Source organism: Emys orbicularis, chromosome 17 (genome assembly GCF_028017835.1).
Source record: "Emys orbicularis isolate rEmyOrb1 chromosome 17, rEmyOrb1.hap1, whole genome shotgun sequence".
Taxonomy (NCBI): Eukaryota; Metazoa; Chordata; order Testudines; family Emydidae; genus Emys; species Emys orbicularis.
In genome coordinates, this window is record NC_088699.1 from 21,560,226 (window position 1) to 21,582,059 (window position 21,834).

The following is a 21,834-nucleotide window of genomic DNA, read 5'->3' on the forward strand; positions in this document are numbered from 1 at the left end:
TGAACAGAACAGGTGACCATCAAGTGATCCATCCCCTGTCGCTCATTCCCAGCTTCTGGCAAACAGAGGCTAGGGACACCATTCCTGCCCATCCTGGCTAATAGCCATTGATGGACCTATCCTCCAGGAACTTATCTAGTTCTTTTTTGAACCCTGTTATGATCTTGGCTTTCACAACATCCTCTGGCAAGGAGTTCCACAGGTTGACTGTGCGTTGTGTGAAGCAATACTTTTTTTATTTGTTTTAAACCTGCTGCCTATTAATTTCATTTGGTGATCCCTAGTTCTTGTGTTATGAGAAGTAGTAAACAACACTTCCTTATCTACTTTCTCCACACCAGTCATGATTTTATAGACCTCAATCATATCTCCCCTTAGCCATCTCTTTTCCAAGCTGAAAAGTCCCAGTTTTATTAATTTCTCCTCATACGGAAGCTGTTCCATACCCCTAATCATTTTTGTTGCCCTTTTCTGAACCTTTTACAGTTCCAATACATCAGGCAAATCCCCCCGTGTAGACGCAGCTAGCCAACAGAGGAGTGTGTCTGACAGCGTAGCTAACGTCGTTTGGGAAGATGAGGTTAAAAACTCCTTCCATGGGCATAAACTGCATCTACACAAGGCGGCTCGTCTGGTTGCACCAGTAGATCTGTATCCACAGAGCCTGTGTAGTTAGACAAGGTATTAGTCTCTCTGGGTCTCTCTGCCCTAAATGCCAGCTTTTGTTCTCACCTGTCCCTGCTCCAGCTGCCCCATCCGTGATGTCACAGAGGGCAGCAGAATGCTGAAGACTCGCCTCATACGTCAGAACCCGAAGCCTGGCACTTTCCCCCAGCCACGCTTCCTGTCCCTGCCGGACAGGGCAGGGAATTGGCAGTGAGATGGCCTGGACTGGGGGTTCCCTGTAGCTGCAGTTTAAACGGTAGCCACAAGACTGTTTCATCAGCCAGGGAATAAAACTCACAATGGGACTGATCAGAAGAGTGGCTGCGTCTGAGATATCTGTAAGTAGTCACTGGGTATTTGTTCCTGATTAAAACATCTGGGCTCCCTCTCTGCCTCGAGGCCCTGTCCAAAGCCCAGTGGAAAGACTGCCATGGATTCAAAGGGCAGGTTCGCTCTGTCTCTCTTCCCTTTTTTTCCTCTTTCTTTCCCTCCCTTGAGAAGCAGGATGAGCCAATGGCTAGGCCCCAGCGTGGGACTCACAGAGCTGGGTTCCATATCTGGATCTTTGTGTGTCACTGCCCCGCTCTGTGCCTCAGTTTCCCCCCCCCACCCCTTTGTCAGACTGTAGGCTCTTTGAGACAGGAGTGGTCCCACACTCAGTGCTTGGCTGGGGTTCCATGTCACCAGGGAGTCTGCCTGCACCCTGGCCTGGCTAGATCCCCCATGGTCACTATCTGTCCTGAGCTGTACCACCCAGTCTCCACCATTCCCTGATCTGGTCACCACCATGCCGATTCTGGCTTTCTCGCCATCACTGCAGGCCAGAGCTGAACTGGCAAGCAAGCTGCAAAGGCAAGGTTGGCGAAAACTATGATGAAAGAACATGATGGAAGCCCCTGTCAGGAGGCTGGTCGCCCTGGGCCAGGCTGGGATTCACGGGTGGGGAACCCCAGGGCTGAGTTGATCCAGACACTGAGTTCTCCTCCACTGTCGTTCATAGTGGCAATTTACAGTCACTGATGATGACAATAAAGAGTCTCTGGGCCGAGGAGAGAGCATGTGAGTGACGACAGGCTGGGAGTTCGAGCACGTCGCTAGGACGGGACGGACCCAGCCAAGTCACTGCTCCAGTGGCTCTTTAATTCTTTATCATTTATAAAAGTGCAAGCAGAGAAGGGACGGATCCCCCATCTATGTCTCCTTGTGCGGTTCCCTTCGAAATCTCCTTCGGCTTGCCCAATTGCCTGACAAATTTTGACCTGGGAAGCATATTTTGCCCCTATGTTTCGAAACTGCCGGCAAACCGAAAAATCCATCCTTCGGCCAGCCCTGCTCCATTGCGAGCCCCCTGCTAGGTGCAAGGGGTTCTCCTGCCGCCGTCTGCATGTCCCCGCTCCAGACGGCGCCGAAGGGCAGGCACAGCGCACTGCGACCATCAAAATGGCATTCGCCGAACAGGCGGGAGTTTGCGGATTGATATCGACCTGCAAGTCCATCTGTCCCCCGGGGCGGCATAGACAGAGCCAGATGCCTGCCCCTCGCTGCAGCTAGGGTGACCAGATGTCCCGATTTTATAGGGACAGTCCCGATATTTGGGGCTTGTTCTTATATAGGTGCCAATTACCCCCCACCCCCTGTCCCAATTTTTCACACTTGCTGTCTGGTCACCCTAGCTGCAGCACTAATACCGCTCCCTGCATCCACCTGGGTAACAGAGCACCCAGCGCGAGGCTTAAAGAAGAGGAGACAAACCCCCTTGGGTCTGATTCTCCCTTCGCTTCCCCCCAGCAGTGGAGCCATCGAAGTCCAGGAGGTAAAATAGGAGATCAGAACCAGGCCCCAAGTGCAGGGATCTAAACCCTCCTGTTTCAGGACATCACGTCTCCGGTGCAGGGACTGCCTTTGGGGTACAGCACCTAGCACAATACACATAATAAATCACAGTTATCAGTCAGCTAACCTCTCCCTAATGGAAGCCTGGAGGAAACCATCCCTGTCCTGCTTTGAGCAGGAGGTTGGACTAGATGACCTCCTGAGGTCCCTTCCAACCCTGAGATTCTGTGATTCTATGACAGGGTATCCCATCACTGCAGGCTCTGAGCCTCTGCTCTGACCACGACTGGAAACAGGCTAGCAGACCGGCTGGGCCCCTGATCCGATGCAGCCTGGCAGTTCCCATGTCCCCATCTTCCTAGGATTGTGCTGTTCATTCCCAAGGCAGCTGTGGCACTCAGGCTCCGGAAGGGTTACATTCGAAACAACTTCACACACCTACAAACTAATGCTGGGTTCATTAAGTTCCCTTGTTTGCCCAACTGTTCAAACCCTCCTCTTCTAAGATACGGATCTCAGCAGCACGCCTGGGTGGTTTCTCCCAGGCACAGAACCCGCCTGGATGCAGATCACTCTGCGGCAAATTGGACTAGTCTCAGAAAGGCCTGATAGGAATTAACAAGGCTCCGATATTTCATACCCAAGCACTCTCTTGAAATACTTCCACCACACACACTTCATTTCACTGCCTTCCTTTCCGGTGGGGCCTGCTCCCGAGCTCATGCCGTGATTTCAGAAGACTTTGAAAACATGATTCTGCTGTCTCCTAGAACAGACACCCGGCTGAGGTGGTTTTCCACCCAAGGGCCTGATCCGAAGCCAGATGAATTCAGTGCGAATCTTCCGTGCAGTTTGGATCAGGCACCAAATTCCTCCCAGGTGAGCATGGGAATCTGGTGGGTTTTCTTCTCCCAGGGTTGCAACCAGAGACCATTGAAAGATGCTTTTCTACTTCCTTTTTTCCCTCCTAACTGTATCTACTGCCTGGTGCCGTCTTTGGGCTCTTTAATCATTTCTAAAAAGTGGCACAGCTTCGCCAGGAGAGACTCCCATCCCAGACTGTCCCTGAGTCCAGTGGCTCAGGCACTCAGGGGCTGAGTGCCCTCCTAAGGAAGCCAAGTGACCTCGCCATCTGTAGGTCTCAGAGCAGGTTACATTGGTGTGAGTGAACTTTACTTATCCCCATTTTACAGATGGGAAAACTGAGACACAGGGAGGGACAGGCCAACCTTTGCCAAAGGGGACACTGATTTGGGATCCCTTTGTTTGTGGGTACTCGGCGAATCAAGACCCAACACTGAGGCATCCAAACTCAGCGGCCACCTGTGGCCTAAGTGACTTGCCCACTGTCTAACATCAGTGGCCCAGCTGAGAATAGACCTCCAGTCTCCTAATTCCCAATCCAGGGCCAGATCCTCTGATGACGTAAACGGGGTGAGCTCCATTGAAGCCAGCCCACTGAGGAGCCGGCCCCAGTGCTCTATCCACTGGGCCATGCTGCCTCCAGTGGGTGCTCAGCATCTGTCAGGATCGGGCCCTTTGTTAGCAACCCCTTTTCCATTTACGAGTCACAGTAAAATTATTGTCGGTTACATTCCCATGGAAGGGGGACCACTGTGATCATCTAGCCTAACCTCCTGTAGGACTTCTCCGAATAAATTCTTCTTTGAACCTCAGCCTCTCTTAGAAAAAACATCCTGCCTTGATTTAAAAGGTGCTAGTGAGGTGCCGAAGCCAGCACAACCCTGGGTGAATTGTTCCAGTAGTTAACTATCCTCACTGTTAAAAAGATAAGCCTTATTTTCCAGTCTTCTGTAACGTCCAACCTTTGGACCTTGACCCCACTGTGCTGGGTGCTGTACGTATGTGATGGCTGCCGTCTTGGCCAGCACTGGGGACTGGACCAGGAGCTTCTAGAGCTAAAAACATGCATCTCTGGAGCATAAGCTACAGAACCAGGCCCTCCAATTGAGAGCTATCCCAGACTCACATGCTCTGGTGAGGGCGGCAGGAGGGGGTCGCCGCCCGAGGTAGGGTTTCAGAAAGGATGGTCCTTGGGGCAGCTGGTCTGTCCCGCTCCCTCAGCTACAGTTATGTGTCGCTCGCCAGCTCCATCACAGGCAGCAGGAGTGTGGCAGTCACACCGCCAGCTGCAGTGTAGACGTACCCAGAGCGTGAAAAAGTCCCTGTCCTGACGATCTGACCATCTAAATAGTCGCGAACGGTCCAGGAGAGAGAGCAGGAAATGGCAGAGAGGCAGAGCTGGGACCAGGACCCCAGTCACCCGGCCCCTGGCCCAGCACCCAGAGCGAACACTGGAGCACGTCACTTTGCCTTCCTAAGCTCTCTGGTGTTGTACCGAATCAAGGTGGATTTTTCTCTCGAGAAGGGCGGGATTGATCAGGAGAGTGACTCGGACGGAGGCCGTGTCATGACCGACGAGATCCACCGATAAAAAAGTCCCAGAGCAGAGCTACAGGGGAGCGGTTGTATCTGCTAGGACACGCTGCCTCCCCAGCCCCCCTGCAGCTTGTGTTTCTCCACAATCTCCCCCCCCCCCACCCACAGCCTCTCCACGCACTCCAGGCTGCCAGAGAAGTGCGGAGGTTTGCTGTGAAAGGCCTTTTTCCCGCCCCCGCTGCGGCTCCATTAGCCCCAGACAACATCTCCCACTTCATGAGTGTCAATTACGTCTCAAGTGCTGCTGGCAGGGCCTGCGTTCTCCTGCCTGCGCTAATGCCTAATCCAAGCTCCTGCCACCGTAACGACGGGCGCGCCGGTTCCCTGCCTAATTGCCCCTTGTCAGCCGGGGTTTCCCGCGCCGCGTTTCATGTCATCGCAGAAGACGCTGCCCGGGCTGAGTGGCGGATAAATAGCAAACGAGGGTTCCTCTGCGCTCCGGCAGCTCGTTCCCTTCACGGCCTCGCCGGCTGGACGCAAACGCAGTACCCGGATCGCAAACCCCAGTGGGGAAATCAACCCTCAGGCCGGCGAGAAGCCCAGAAAGTGGAGGGGAAGGGAGCGCAAAATGCGGCTCGGCTCACATGGTTCTCGCCCGCTGCTCGGCCCACGTGGTTCTTTTTCGGGGACGGGTTTGTTGGCTGGTCGAGGAATGACAGTCCAGTGGTTCGAATGTACTCCTTGCACATCTAGGATGCGGGGTTCAAGTCTGTGATTTGCTGCAGGGTTCCTGTGGGACCTTCAGGAACCACTCATCTGCACCATTGGTGGCAGCCATCTTGGGACCACCCCAGATGAACCCAGCCTTGAGGCCTGAAAACACCACCTCGCTCAGGGGTGTGGAAAATCCTCATCCCCCGAGCGCCGTCACTAGGCACACCTAGCCGCCGGTGCGGACGCAGTGATGCAGACAGAAGAATGCGTCCGTTGACCTAGCAACCGTCAGTGTGGGTGTAGGCTGTTTAACTACAGGGCAATCCTGGGGTAGCTAGGCTGCCGTAGTCCTATCCTGAGGCTTTGAGCTTTCAAGCAGGAAGTGTAGTGCAGAGCTTAAACCATTACCTGGCTCTTGAAAGACCTGGGATCCCATCTCTGCTGTGCCACAGGCTCTATGGAGGACCTCGGACAAGTCACTGGGTCTCCATTGAATGCACATGAGAACGTCCAGACTGGGTTAGACCAAGGGTCCATCTAGCCCAGTATCTTGTCTTCTGACAGCAGCCAATGCCAGGTGCCCCAGAGGGAATGAACAGAACAGGTCATCATCAAGTGATCCATTCCGTTGCCCATTCCCAGCTTCTGACAAACAGAGGTTGGGGACACCCAGAGCGTGGGGTTGCAACCCAAACCATGCTGGCTAAGAGCCACTGATGGACCTATCCTCTATGAATGTATCTGTTTCTTTTTTGAACCCTGTTATAGTTTTGGCCTTGGGTGGATTAAGTCCAGCAGTGTGTGGGGTGCAAAGGCTAGACTGGGATGGATGCAAGTATTGGGAAGGCCTTTACAGAGCTCATGGGCAGAGCAAGATGTCGCCAGTGCCAGGCAATGCCCAGAGAGGGGGCAACTGTCCTGGCCATGGAATGGGTGGGTGAACTTTGGCTAAGACAGGGCAGCCCGGAAGACTCTGCCTTGCCCATCATTGAGCAAAGGATTCTGGGAGTGATGAGAGAGGGCCAGGTTTGCCCTAAGTGGCATTGGCTGGATCCTGAATAGCTTAGAAGAGACAGAGCTAGCTGGTTTCTTTGGTACCCTGTGCCCACTGAATCACTGTCATGTCATGTCATGAGCTGCCAGCTCCTCCTTTGCTCCGCTGTCTCAATCATGTGGGTGTCAGTCCTGGGCATGCCCCCGGAGCTGGGATACCATCCCATTCCTGAGCGATCCTGCATCGTCCACGGGACAGTCAATGGGTCTGTCGATTACATCTTGCAGCCACTGGAAAAACCACAAGGGTTAACAACTCGTTAAAATCCAGAGCTGTTCGAATCCACTTCAGAGCTACCTTGTCCTTGCCCTCCGCTCCTTCCCCAGGCGAAATCTCCCATCAAGATGTGACATTACAGCAAAGTCTACTTAAACAATTAACTGGGAACGGTCCTGCAGAGGGTGGAAATGTACCACCATCAAACAATACAGATGCTGCTTTTATCGGCAAGCCCTTAAAAAGGCGGAGCAGGTCAGGAGAGAGGCTGTTAGCAGAGTAATATAAGGGAAACCTATTAAAACCAGTCACTGGAACAAGATGCGGCTCCGCACTCGTGCCTGGGCCATGTGCCGCGTGCGAAGGGCCCAATCCAGCAAAGCACATGCAGAAGTCCCGTGGATTCACGGGTTCCAAGGCCAAAAGGGACCACTGTGATCATCTAGCCTAACCTCCTGTAGGACTTCTCCGAATAAATTCTTCTTTGAACCTCAGCCTCTCTTAGAAAAAACATCCTGCCTTGATTTAGAAGGTGCTAGTGAGGTGCCGAAGCCAGCACAACCCTGGGTGAATTGTTCCAGTAGTTAACTATCCTCACTGTTAAAAAGATAAGCCTTATTTTCCAGTCTTCTGTAACGTCCAACCTTTGGACCTTGACTCACCTGCTTAAGTTTAAGCATGTCCGTAAGTGCTTTGCTGAATCACAGCCTTGCGGTGACCAGGGCCCCGATTCAGGAAAGCATTTAAGCACTTGCTGAACTTTAAGTTAGTGTTTGAGTTTCAATGCGTGCTTTCCTGCTTTTCTGGAGAGCAGCCAGGTTGCTGATTGCCGAGTGCTCAGAGGTGTTGTGTGTCCTTGTCTCCGACTGAGCCAAGGGCATCAGCACCAGGTAAGACCAAATCCTCTGGGCTCAGATTCGTTTTCCGGCATAATTGGGCACAGTTCCAGCAAGGCCAATGGAATTACCCTTTCCTACCCCAGCGATCGGCTTGGATCTAAGGCCAGAATTTGTCGGAGGATTCAGCACCTGTAATCCAGGGCCAGGTTTTTCAAAGTGCCCAGAACCCAGCAGCTCCCATTTCCCAGGTTTCCAGCATAGCTGAAGATGAAGTATCCCATCTGTGTCATGTTCTAAAGCTGTACTTTTTATCAACAGGCTCTAGAAATATCATCAAGCCCCAGGCCAGAACACTGAGTTAAAAAAACAGGTGTCTCCCGTGCACAGAGTGGCTTTAAGGGGAGCTTTTAGTAGAAAGAGTGTCCAATGGATCGCATGCTACCATGGGTTTTAGAAGGCCTGGCTTCAAATCCCTGTTCTGCCACAAACATCCTGGGCAAGTCTGTTAGCTGCTCTGTGCCTCAGTTTCCCCTTTTACAATGGGAGTAATAGGCCTGTCCTGCCTCACAGGGGTGTTGTGAAGTAAGTACATTAAAGATTGTGCAGTGCTCAGATACTATGGGGATGGGGCCATGTAAGTACCTTTGACAGTTCTTCTTCAAATGACTTTTTTGATGGGAACTGGCTTTTCAGTGAAACAGAATTTCTGGCAGAAAACTTTCCGTCCTTGTCAAAAAAAAAATGGTTGAGTCTTTCATTGATAAACCAAAACTATGGGCTTTTGGCAACTGAAAATGGAAAGAGTTCCAGTTTTCAGCAAAACCCCAACAAATTCCAAAGAAATTTCGCAACAGAAATGTATTTGCAAGGCAAAAAACTCATTTCCTGACTGGCTTTAGTTTTCACTGTTAATGATATTATTCTTCATGGTAGAACGGCCCCATCCGCTTAGTGGTCTGATTTATTGTTTCTGGTGGGAATGTACAAAAATGTGCAATCTGTTATAGAATTGGCAGCAATTTCTCTAGTTTAACCACTGGATGATTTAGTTGGGGTTAGTCCTGTTTTGAGCAGGGGGTTGGACTAGATGACCTCCTGAGGTCTCTTCCAGCCCTAATCGTCTATGATTCTATGATTCAATGATTTAAAAAAAAAATCACTAGTAGAGACTAGGGGTTTCTTTATAACCCGTGGGTTTCCCCCCGCTACATAAAGTTTACCAAAACTCTGGGGTCGTGTACATTGTTCTAGCTGGGAGGAGAAATTGGTGATGCAGTCGGGTGTTTCTTTCATGCAATTTGGTTTATTTACAAAGAATGTAAAACGCCCTGTTTCCCTGAACACAGGAGGAGCGGAAGAACAGAAAATAGTTTGCGGCTCATGGCCCCACGCATCTTCTAGCCAGTTTGCTCAGTCTGTGTGTGTCTTCCGCCCCTTCTCAGTCTGTCACTCCCCCTCCCTGGCTGACACATACACACCCTTACATAAGGACATAAGCAAGGCCCTACTGGATCAGACCAAAGGTCCATCTAGCCCAGTATCCTGTCTTCCGACAGTGGCCAATGCCAGGTGCCCCAGAGGGAATGAACAGAACAGGTGATTATCAAGTGATCCATCCCATCGCCCATTCCCAGCTTCTGGCACCCTTATCCAAAGACAATAATGCCCAGTGGTGACGTCTGTCCACATAGTCCAATTCCTGGCATACCCCCTTTGCCTTAGGTGGGGGCTGCTTAGCTGTCTCTTATTGCAAGTCACACTCAAGAGGTTAAGCAAGGTTTAACAAACCCACAAGAGGCCAAACCTTCCAAACCACCGGGTCTAAAGTCGGATGTCTCGGGGCTCAAATCTGCGAAAGCGCCTAGTGATTTTCGGGGCCCAACTAGAGACACCGAAAAGAGGCCTGATTTCAAAGGATGGAAGGTCAGCCGGGGCCGAAAATCAGGCGTTTTGCAGGCGGCTCAAGTTGGGTCCCCCCCAAAATGGGGCCATTTAAAAGCATTTGCAGACTGCACCAAAGCATTTAAGCTCAGGCTTAACTGAGCACATTGCAACCAATGGGACTGAAGCACAGGCTTAAAGTTATTGCAAGAAGAATTAGGCAGAGGTTCTCATACACACACATACACCATGCAACTGCTGCCCTGTATGCTGGACCCAGGGGGCGTATTTTACTTTTTTAAATTGCACCAAAGCCTGCAGGCCGAGATCTCCCCTCACTGGGCCGGTTCCATCTCCTCTGTCTCTTCGGAGCCCTGCCGTCCGATCCAAGCAGCAACCACTGAGCATCTTAACAGAGGCGAGGAGACAGCCGGAGGTTCTTGTGCAATGAATAAGCTCCCATGTCACGCTGATGGCGACAAGCCCCGACCTTAGAGTCTCTCCCTGTCTTCTTTGTCCTCCCGACGTGTCTGAAGATGCCTGCCACAGACACACAGGCCTGGGGCATTGTTAATATTCGGAGATGGAGGAGTTAACCCGCAGGAACCTGCTGAGAGCGATAAGAGAGAGTCAGTCGCTTAGGCCAGAGAGAAAGAGCAACTCCGGGAAGATGACAGATTAACACAGAAATGGCACGGACAAGACACAGATAAACTGACTGCACACACGCCTGTTGGCTCTTCTTAGATAAGGGCAGGGCATAGCTGCTGCCCGGCACAGCGGGCATGGAACCAAGGCAGGGACTTCACTGCCAACGGGGTTGATGTTGGTGCCAGGCATTGAGGGGCTCCCTGGGGTTGGGGGGTGACAGTCTGTGTGCCGGGATCAGATGGGGAGGGGGCTGCCCCAGACTGGCGGTGATGGGGTCAGTGCCGGGGTCAGATGGGGAGGGGGCTGCCCCAGACTGGGGATAGAGGGGTGTGGGCCAGGGTCAGATGGGAGTGTGTTCATTATCCCATCCTGAGCCAGACACAGGGAAATACTAGCCTGGCTAGCTGGTGGCCAGAACTCCCTGTTCTCATGCCACATGGCCAGCCAGAACCCCACCCTTGGAGGCAAAGAACCCCCTGCCTGAGCCTGCGCTGCTGTTGGCGTGAGACTGCAGGAGTGGCTCTGTCAGCATCGCCGCTCTGAGCTCAGCCTCAGCCCCTGTCCGATCTTTGCCCTCCAGATCGACCCCCTCGGTAGGACAATCCCAGCACAAAATGCCTATAAACAAAGCTCCATCCTCTGATACCACCCCCCTAACCTATTCTATTAATGGAGATATCCCATCTCCTAGAACTGGAAGGGACCTTGAAAGGTCATCGAGTCCAGCCCCCTGCCTTCACTAGCAGGACCAAGTACTGATTTTTTGCCCCAGATCCCTAAGTGGCCCCCTCAAGGATTGAACTCACAACCCTGTGTTTAGCAGGCCAATGCTCAAACCACTGAGCTATCCCTCCCCCATTGCCCAGAGCCCCCTAAGCCCACCTCCAGCGGTGAGCCTGGGTGCATCACGGCCACATGATCCTTTATTGGTCCTTTGGCATTACAATCGCGTGATGCAGCTGTGGAGATTGCTCGGGGATTCCCTGCACTGGAGAAGCCCGGCAGGATGTGGGGCACGGCTCGGGGGTGGGACAGTGCGCCGGGGGCCCTGCGACATGCTGGAGCTGGACTTGCAGTGAGGGGGGATCTGGCTGGGAGGAGGGTAGGCAGAGGGGAAAGAGAAGGAGCTTGTCTTATCCACTGATAACAAGACGTGGGGCCCGAGCCCCATTTCTCCAAAGGTTCCCCATGGCTCCCACTCCCTTAATCATTGCATTGCTACTGGACACCATGTGGCCCATGAGGAACTGCTGGCTCTGAGCTGGAGTGGAACGAACCACCAGACTGGCGACTAAGAAAGTCGGCTTCTAGATTTGTACAGACCTGGAGCAAGTCTCTTCCCCTCTGGGTTCTTGTTCCTCCTCCAGCCTTTGTCTGCTTAGGCTGGAAGCTCTTCAGGGCGGGGGTTGCCTCTGACCATGGGTCTGTCCAGCACCTAGCACTCTGGGGCTCTGACCTCCACTAGGACCTTGACGGGCTGCCGTAGGAGGCTAATAAAACTTGTGACACTGCCCCTCCCTGTGCCTCAGTTCCCCCCCACCCATGCAATGGGGAGAGCAACACACTTTGAGATGTGCCGGTGCTGGGTATTGTAACTACAGCCACACTAGCCTGGCCTCACAGAGCTGTTCTTCCTCCCGCCGGGCAGTAGCCAGTCATTCCTTTTCCTCTGCTAGTGTTGAGCTGCTCCCCGGCTGATGCCAGAACTCATCACAGGAGGAGGCTGCCAGGCTCCGGGCTTCCCAGCCCACGTGTGTCTGACAAGGGCAATCGACTGGGAAGCGGAAAGCGAAATCAATGGCAAAGTTATTGCTTGATGAGCCAGCCGAGAGCCAGCGATAGAGTCACTCGCTGCACGAGCGGCAGGTGGATTAACCGAGACTGCATCATGTAAGGAGCGCTACAGCTTTACAAGGTGTCACGTCCCTACGACCCAGCTCCCTTACAGCCACAAGCTTTCTGTGGCCTTTGCCACAAGTCTGAGCCAGCCTTTGTGAGATGTCTTAAAATCACAGAAATCCAGGGCTGGAAGGGACCTGGAGAAGGCATCCGGTCCAGCCCCCTGCGCTGGTCCAGGGCCAAGGGTATCTAGACCATCCCTGGTCTTAAATTCCTGCAATGACGGAGATTCCACAACCTCCCTAGGTAACCTGTTCCAGTGCTTAACTAAACCTAGCATTCAAAGTTTTTCCTAATATCTAACCTGAACCTCCCTTGCTGCAATCTAAGCAGATTCCTCCTTGCCCATCCCTCGGTGGGCATGGAGAAAAATTGATCACCATTCTCTTTATGACAACCTTTTACATGTTTGAAGATTGTTTTCGAGTCCCCCTGCAGCCTCCTTTTTCAGTAGATTAAACATTCCCAGTTCTTTCGGCTTCTCCTTGTAGGTCCTGCTTTCTAAACCTCTTAGCATTGTCATTGCTCTTCTCTGGACGCTCTCCAGTTTGTCCCCAGCTTTCTTCAAATGTGGTGCCCTTTATGAAAGGCTCAGTGGAAATTAAACTAAGGAAATGAAATGCCTAAAAACTTTGTTAAGGTTGCCCAGTGGTGCCTCGTGCCGCATGTGGATTGTTGCTCGCCTTAAACCGCTGAAAACCGGAATGCAAAGTTAGGATACATGCTGCCGCCAGAATGGGGCAGAGTTAAGGTTGAATGGCTGTGCACTTTAATTCTGTATTTCCTCGCTTTGAGAAGTTTACATTTAAATTTCCTGGACTTATTATTTCCTGGTGTTCAGAAGTTTGAGTTTGGCTGATCCCTCGATAAAGCAGTGAGTTACAGGGAGCCCAACACAAAAGCTACCGCTGGAGTCTCTCATTCCTTGGCCTGAATCCCCACGGCACACGCTCCTAACGGCCCTGCTGGTTTATCTAGTGATGCGATATGTGTCCTATTAAGCCGAAATTAAATGCCTGTCTGGGAGCTCTAATGACAAGCCTCACTGGAGCCATTTGGGATTAGCGCTCACTTAGGCAGCGAGGAGGGTGGGTTGCCAGCTTCCGGAGCGGGCCCAGAACAGCCAGACGGGGCCCGTGGCGCCCCTTTGCAGAGGCCTGGGCCAAGCTGCAGGCCACCCCCTGCGTGAGATTGTATGCAGATTATTTAATGAGCTCATTTGTAGCCTTGTAAATAGCGAGCGTATGATCAGACTTCAGGGAGCTGCACGACCCCATTTGTTCTCTCGGTTTGGCCTGACCCTAGTGAATCGGCGCAGGCACCATTCGGGAGGGAGAGCAGGCCGCTGTGTCCTGCACTGGGCTGGCTCATGGGCTTCCCTGGCCACCATCCGTGACCCTGGACTCAGCCTCCGGCTGTGATGATCTGGGCCCAATCTTGCCCCCACTGACGTCAATAACACAACTCCCATTGTCAGCGAGGAAAGCAGGACCCGCCTGTTAATGAGCTGCCGTGAGTGTGTATGCGCGTACTTGTGTGTGCACAAGTGTGTTTTCACATGCAAATGTGTGCACATGTATAGATGGGTGTGCACTCGTGTATGTGTGTGTGCACATGTGTGTGTGTGTACGGGCACTCACCACTGCCCTCTGCTGGATAGAACCAGAGCTGCTCTACTGCACGTCCCTACCTCACACCATCAGCTAGTGCATGGAGAGACTCTTTGCTCTGATGTTGTTCACGCCATGAATTTATTACAAGGAGAACGTGTTGAAATTTTTCAGACAAACATGTCTGTTGGTCCAAAAATGGCCTGTGCGTGAAAATACAATTTTTGCCAGCACATTGTCATTTTTCCACAATTTCCCCCACCAAAAAACATTTTTTTGTTTTCTGTTTTAGGGTTTTTTTCTTCTTTTTTTACCACTTTCTCACCCACGTTCCTCCCCTTTTTTAATGAAATATTGGGGGGAGGGGAAGAAGTGAAAGGTGGAAACCACGGAAAAATTAAAAATGTAAAATTTCAAAACCGATTTTTGTTTTGGTGAAAAAATACATCTTTTTTTTTTTTTAATGAAAAATCAATTGTTTTCTAGAACTTTGAAATGTGTTCAACATTGTCCAACATCTTTCCTCAGTTGTTATTTTTTTTTTTCAGCCAGGTCTAGTAACTTTCTGTCTGTCTGGTTTGTAAACTCTTACTTAGACTGCAAATTCTTTTCGTTCTGTGTTTGTACAGCTCCGAGCACAATGACTAGGGCAGCTAGGGACTTCTGGAATACAGCTAATAAATAATCATATGTACTTATAGGTTTTGATTATCACTACACTACAGCCCCTCTTGCGTCACTCAGACAATGTAAAGGCACCTTCGAGTACATCTGTACTGCTGTGATTGAAGTCCATGTAGATGTGCCTGATCTAACTAGATCAGATCCAGGAGCAGTGAAGCAGTGAACAGCCAGCTACCTGAGTCATTACCCAGGGTTCCAGGTGGGCTTGTACAACCCATGTGTTGCTGCGGCTTTCGTGCTCCAGTATCTGAGCTAGCTAGATTAAACCTAGTTCAGGTCTGTCTCCCGAGCCGCAATCACACCCCATGGTTGCACTGAAGAAGTATAATTTACACCTTGTTGTAAATGACAATCCGGGCCTCCAGCTTTTGCCACCTAGCTAGCACTGCTCACACCTGCGTGAGGTTCCGAAATGCATTTTCTTCCCGTCTCCTTTGGTTCAGCAAGGCGCTGGCAGGGCTGCTGATGGCTCGGAGCGGTTTCAAAGCTGTTCTATTGTTTGAAGCATTTACCCTTTCGAATGTGAATGTCACCGGCGTGGAATGCATCCAGTGATCAATACCGAGCAATCTTTCCAAAGCTGCAGAAGGACTTTCGGAGCAGCTGTGAACAAGATGTCGGGGGGGGGAGGTTCCCCCTCTGTGCGTGTTTTTATTTATTTAGCCGGCAATATTTGTTGATTGAAACTATGAATCAAGAGAGATGGGGTTTTAGCTCATCCTTGGGGCGGGGTGGGGGATTGCATGAGATCTAGCATAGGGAAGGCCTATTTTGTGTCAAAGGTGTTACTCCCGAGAATACTGTCCTGGCCTTACCTCTGCCATAAACACCTTGCGTGACCTTGACCAAGTCCCAAAGGGTGTGTCTCCACTGCAAATGAAGGGTTGATTGTAGCACGGGGAGGCATACACATGCTAGCTTTGTCTAGAACAGAACAAGGAGCAATGGTCTCAGATTGCAGTGAGGGAGGTCTAGGTTGGATATTAGGAAACACTGTTTCACTAGGAGGGTGGTGAAGCACTGGAACGGGTTACCTAGGGAGGTGGTGGAATCTCCTTCCTTAGAGGTTTTTAAGGTCAGGCTTGACAAAGCCCTGGCTGGGATGATTTAGTTGGGGTTGGTCCTGCTTTGAGCACGGGGTTGGACTAGATACCTCCTGAGGTCCCTTCCAACCCTGATATTCTATGATTCTATGATCTCTAGGCTTTGATCATGTGGCCCATGAGCCTTCTGTTCACTGCACTACACAGAGAGCATTTCTGAGCCTCAAGACAGGTACGTAAATAAGAGCTTCTGTAGGGCTTTGAACAGGATTTTCAACAGTGACTAACCATCGGGAGGGGGGCAACTTGAGAGATTTGAAAGGGGCCTGATTGGGCTCTGCCCTCTGAAAATCAGCCCCCTTTAAGGGATTTCAAGTTGGAGCCCTCAAAATGGAAGGACCCCCCAAAAATCACTCGACACTTTTGAAAAAGCTCGTCGGCTTAACTTGAACCCGCCGAGTTCCCACACTGCAGCCTGTGGGCCAGATTCTGAGCTGGAGTAAATCTGAGATGCTCCATTGGATTGTCTGTGGGCCATTCTCCACCCCTCCTCAGGTGTGTTGTCTGCCAGTTCTGGTGCTACTTTTTGATGCCCTTCTTCCTCGGTTCTCTTGGAGTTTGCTACATCCTTTCTATGAATGGCTTCCACTGCAATATTCCAGGCCTACACTGCAATATTCCAGGCCTACACTGCAATATTCCAGGCCTACACTGCAATAGACCATAAACCAGGTCCTCTGCTGGCTTCATCAGCGTACTTTCAATGTAAGCTACACTGATTTGCACCTGCGGAGGAGCTGGCCCCATTCCCTTTCCTTAGTCTTGCATGGGATTGCCCTGTCCCAAGTTCCTCTCCCCTTCGGTAGCTCATGTTTCCTAGCCCCCTCTGATGTGTGGTCGAGAGAGAGCTAGCGGATAATTTTACACATATTTCAGCTCAATCCAGCTCAATCTAGCAGGCAGGGACATCAGATGAATCTGTGACACTCCCTGGAGGACTTTAGGTCCATAAACCAATGATTGGATTACATGGATCTAGAGGTGTCATTGTTTCATCGGTGACAGATACAATATAGGTAATATCCCTCATTCGCTAAGTAATCCCAGGCTCATTCGATGCCAGTTACAAGCACAATGCGAGCTACAAATACTCTTTATGTATTTAACTGTTTCAGGAGGGAGACCAGAATTGTGGGCACATACAAGATGGAGGCGGTGCAGACCCGTCTGCTTTTCCTGCTCCTCGATGTATTTTGCTATTGAAATGGAGAGGAATCGGCTGCCAATAAAGGGCTCATATTAGCTACATTGTGTTTCTCGGTTATAAGCATTTGCTGGCTCAGTTGTTTGATCCCTTCATTTTCAGCTGCAGAGGGCTTAACCCTTCAGTAACTGGATTTGCAGTTATCAGTGATCTGGTATTAATGTTTACATAGTCCCACAGGTGCACAGGTAGGAAGGTGAGGGTCCTGACTCTCCTCTTTCTTGCACCTTGTGTCGCGCAAAGGAGGGGGTAAAATGGTACCATTCTGACCAGGTAATATTCTCCACCTATTACCCACTGTTGTGTTTTAATGATGCATTTCCTTGCAGTGCATTATTCAGCCACTAGATGGCTCTATATGCTGCATGGAGTTCCAAAGAGGGTTTGGTCCCTAGAAAACAAAGGAGACAAGGCTGGCACTCAAGCTGTGCAGAAGCGTATTAGTAAATAGTTGAAGATGGGCTGTCACTGAGCGCTAAGTGAAAGAAGGGAGTGTTCAGGCGGGACTGGCAGGAGAGGGAGATAACTGGCTGGTCGGAAGCAGGAGGCTTATTCTGAGGCTATCAGGTGGCATGGACAAAGGCACAAAGCAGAGTGTGGATTCAAAGTCCCTCTGCACAGCGCCCATACCAGAAAGAAAGATCTGGAGCACCATAGATATTTGACAGGTGTATCAAAGGCCCTTAGCCAGGTAGAGAACAAAAGCCCCGTCTCCTGCTTGGGATGTGATCAGGGATCTTATGGCTAAACAGGGTCAATTTAAAGTGCAAGGAAGGCCCCAAAATAACCCTTGTAGCATTTTATTGTTTATTTTATAATAGTGGCTCCAGCACAGATCAAGGGTCTATTGGGTTAGCCACTGTACATGGGCTCATAGAAATATAGGGCTGCCATCTAGTTCAACCCCACCCCCGCACTGAGGCAGGATTAGGTACACAGAAACTATCCCTGACAGACATATGTCTAACCTGTTCTTTTGTAATGATGATGGGGATTCCACAGCCTCCTTAGATAACCTACCTACCTACATTAAGAAACAGTCTCTGCCACCAAAAGCTCACAGTCTAAACAGGCTCAGGAAACATCACCACCATAGGACACTGAGGCACAGAAAGATTAAGTGACTTGCCCAAGGTCACCCAGAGAGTCTATAGCAGAATGGGGATTTGAACCCTGGTATCCTGAGTCTTAACATATGAAGATTATCCTCATTGTCTAGCTTCAGCTATGAATAGTCCAATGGCCAAATGCACAAAGACCAGTTGTGCATCGACTGTCTAACCATCTTTGCCCGTTACAGCTTTGCTGTCAGAATGAAGGCAGCGCTATAGATTCACAAGGACTTCCAAAAGCCTGAAAATCTGAGGGTTTCACATTCGCTATTGATTCCACAAACTAAGTCTGATCCCAGCTATTTCCCTTGAAAACAGCCCGTTTTCCCTCAAGCAGTCCTGCCTTTGAGCTTAAACCCCCCCCCCCCCCTCGATGATCTAGAAATGTTCAATTTGCTTTGATCCAAAGTCAGGTTTTGCATCCAAATGGGCAGAAGTCAGACATTTCTTGAGCTTGCATAGGAAAACCTCCATGATTTTGGCCCACAGGTTGTGAAACTCCGGGGCTGTGAACTCCCTCGGAAGGAACGTTTCTGGGCACACATGCCCAACGCTGAGGGCGATTAACCATAGGAACAAACTCCCCCGGCAAGTGGAGGGTTCTTCCTCTCTTGATGTCTCCAAATCCAGACTGGACGCCTTTCTGGAAGAGATGCTTTAGCCAAACACAAGCGATTGGGCTCAACGCAGGGGGGACTGCGTTACACAGAAGGCCAGATTAGAGGATCTAATGGTCCCGTCCGGCCTTGGAATCGATAAAACGGGGGATGGTTTTCTCTGGAAATGTCAGGAACAGATATGTGCTCGTTGCAAACAGCCACGGTCAGCATCCCTTGGGTTCTGTGTCTGGCTGTGTATAAAGCCCCCTTGCTGTCTGCATCTGCTCATGCAGTGTTGAGCTGATCCTTCCATACACACGCTGCCCCCAGTAGCGTAATGGTGCTGTTTTCTTGGCTAAAACATGCTATTGTCTGGGGGACAGACACATACAGAAGATGCTGCAGATCCCGCTGACCTAGGGCGTCAGCGCCCCGGCACCTGCCAGGAATAGCAGAGCGTGACCATCACAGCACGGAAGCCACAGATGGAGCAGGGGGACGGGGAAGGGTCTGAACTCAGGAAACAGCTGAAATAGGACCCTCCACGCACCTTGCAGCAGCAGTCCCCATCCTCAAACTCCTAGACGAGGGGTGCAACTGGCAGCATTAGGGGCTTCCCTTTGTGTCTGCAACCCCGATAGGTGCTCCCCCCCCCGGCTGGCTCCTCCACCAGCACAGCCTCTCGGCTTTCTTCATAACCCTCGCTAGCGGCTGCTGTTTGCTTTGGAGTCTGGGGGCAGCTGCCCGGAGCTTTCCCAGCTGCCCAGTCTCGGGCACCGTGGTGGAAGGGGCTTTGCTTTTTCCCGACTGAGCCGCCCTCCCCCCTGCCCCATATTCAGTTTTTTCCCCTCCGACACAGGGAAGTTGGTCTGTCCTGACACAGGGTGCTTGCTGCAGTGGGCACGCCACAGATTCGGGTCTCTCTTTCTCCCCACATAAGGGCAATCATCTGTCTCAGGCCTTCTACGGCCCCCTCAGTATTATCACATGACCCCTGCCAGGGCCGGCTCTAGGATTTTTGCCGCCCCAAGCAGAAACAATTTTGCCCCCACCCCCATTTTTTTCTTACCCCACCCCCGGCCCCGCCTCAGCTCCGCCCCTTCCCCAAATCCCCAGCCCTGCCTCCTCCCCCAGGCTCTCAAGCCTAGGAGGGAGCAGGAGAAGCGGCGCACGCGCCGCAGCCACTCGGAGTCTCCCCCTCCCAACCAGGCTCTCAAGCCTGGGAGGGAGGGGGAGCAGCGGCGCGCGAATCAGCTGTTTCCCGCGCCGTGGCGCGCGAGCGGCAGCAGCGGAGGTGAGCTAGGGCAGCCAGGGCACATTTTTAGGGGCGGCATTCTGGCGCCGGCCATGCCGCCCCTAAAAATGTGCCGCCCCAAGCACCAGTTTGTTTTGCTGGTGCCTAGAGCCGGCCCTGACCCCTGCCCCGCATTCTCCCGAGCCCCAATTTAGTGCCTTCGGCCCAGGACCAGGCTTCCCCGGTGCAACACTGCCCCCTGCGCTCATGGCTCTTCCGTCCTGCCACTGAATGCACAAGTCTACCCGCTCCGTTTAAAAAGAGGAGAGGTTCTCCCCGCCACCTAATCAGTGTCTTGCTGAGGCACGTATCATTGTGGGACCTAAGAATGGCCCTTGCACTTGGCCTGCCGCAAAGCCACTTTCTGCCAAAGAGACGAGGTGGGGGAGGCAACGTCATCTATTGGGCCAGCTTCTGTTGGTGAGAAACACACGCTTTCGAGCCGGCGTGCCGCTCATCTACCAAAGGTCAGCTCTGAAATTTCGTCAGTTACCAGCTCCGACTCCAGAGAGTGAGACACGTCGCACGGTTGGGTTGTTTTTTTAACAGGTGATTTATATGAGCCGTGCTCCAACACTGAAAGACCCTCCACGTTCATAGTCTGTCTAATCTAAGGCTGCAGTGTTTCCCGATACAGCATGCAGCGGGCAAAAAGGCCAGAGAATGGCTGATAGAACCTGTGGTATCAGGTCTCCATATATGTAGCGTGCTCCTGACTTTTATGATTGTATTCATGATCCATCAGTATTTGGCCAATACCTTATAACAATGAACATAAGAACGGCCATACTGGGTCAGACAAAGGTCCATCTAGCCCAGTATCCTGTCTTCCGATGGGGCCAATGCCAGGTGCCCCAGAGGGAATGAACAGAACAGGCAATCACCCTGTTGTCCATTTCCAGCCTCTGGCAAATAGTGGCTAGGGGCACCATCCCTGCTCATTTTGGCTAATAGCCATTGATGGACCCTCCATGAACTTCTCTAACTCTTTTTTGAACCCGTTATAGTCTTGACCTTCATAACATCCTCTGGCAAGGAGTTCCACAGGTTAACTCAGTGTTGTGTGAAGATGAAAATTAGTCTATGCTCGGGTCTTCGCTGTGAGAGAAATTCACCTCCTTTGCAGAGAGCTAGCATGACTCCTCCAAGTCTCCAAAATAGAGCCTAAGTGGTTCATAGGCTCGGTGAATTTCTCTTTCTACTGTTTCTTTTGGTGGCATGTGATTGGTCACTGAAGTCACGTGGTAATGTTCCAGCTCCCTCACTGGCTGATTGAATGAAGAGCAGAGAGCACTCTTCCGCTCTACAATCAGTGATAGTTTCAGGATTCATGAATAAGCTGGAGGACATGGGAAGTCTCACCCACGATAAAAAAACTGAGCCCAGGGATAGCAGGAGAGCGAAGTCACCATGGTTGCTTGCAAAACTTTTTTCCAAATCCCCGTTTGTATTATCCCTCCTGACCTTAGTGAAATGCCGTGTAGCATTTACTGGAGCATACAGGGACAGCAATGCAGAAAATAAGTGCTTAGGGAGCTTGGGACCCGACTCCTTGATGCTCCTTTGGAAATAATAGTCACAATTACTCCAGAGAAGTGGAGGAACAGTTTAAAGGCTTGAAACTGTGCACTGCTTTGTGCCTTCAGCAAGCTCCTAAGCGCTCTCAGCTACCACCGAAGAGTTCAGAGCAGCCTATTACACATGGGTGAGCTGCATCTGGCAGAGTACCCGATGGCATGCTCTATTTTGGAGACAGTAGCCGTAGCCATCTGCAAGCAGAGAGTTTCAAACAGCCTCTCTGAGGGTACACAGCTCAGCACAGACTTCATAGAATCATAGAATCTCAGGGTTGGAAGGGACCTCAGGAGGTCATCTAGTCCAACCCCCTGCTCAAAGCAGGACCAATCCCCAACTAAATCATCCCAGCCAGGGCTTTGTCAAGCCGGGCCTTAAAAACCTCTAAGGAAGGAGATTCCACCACCTCCCTAGGGAACCCGTTCCAATGCTACACCACCCTTTGCGATCAGAGAATAATCTGCAAGCCAGATAACCCGGCTCTGACCCTCAGTTCTGAT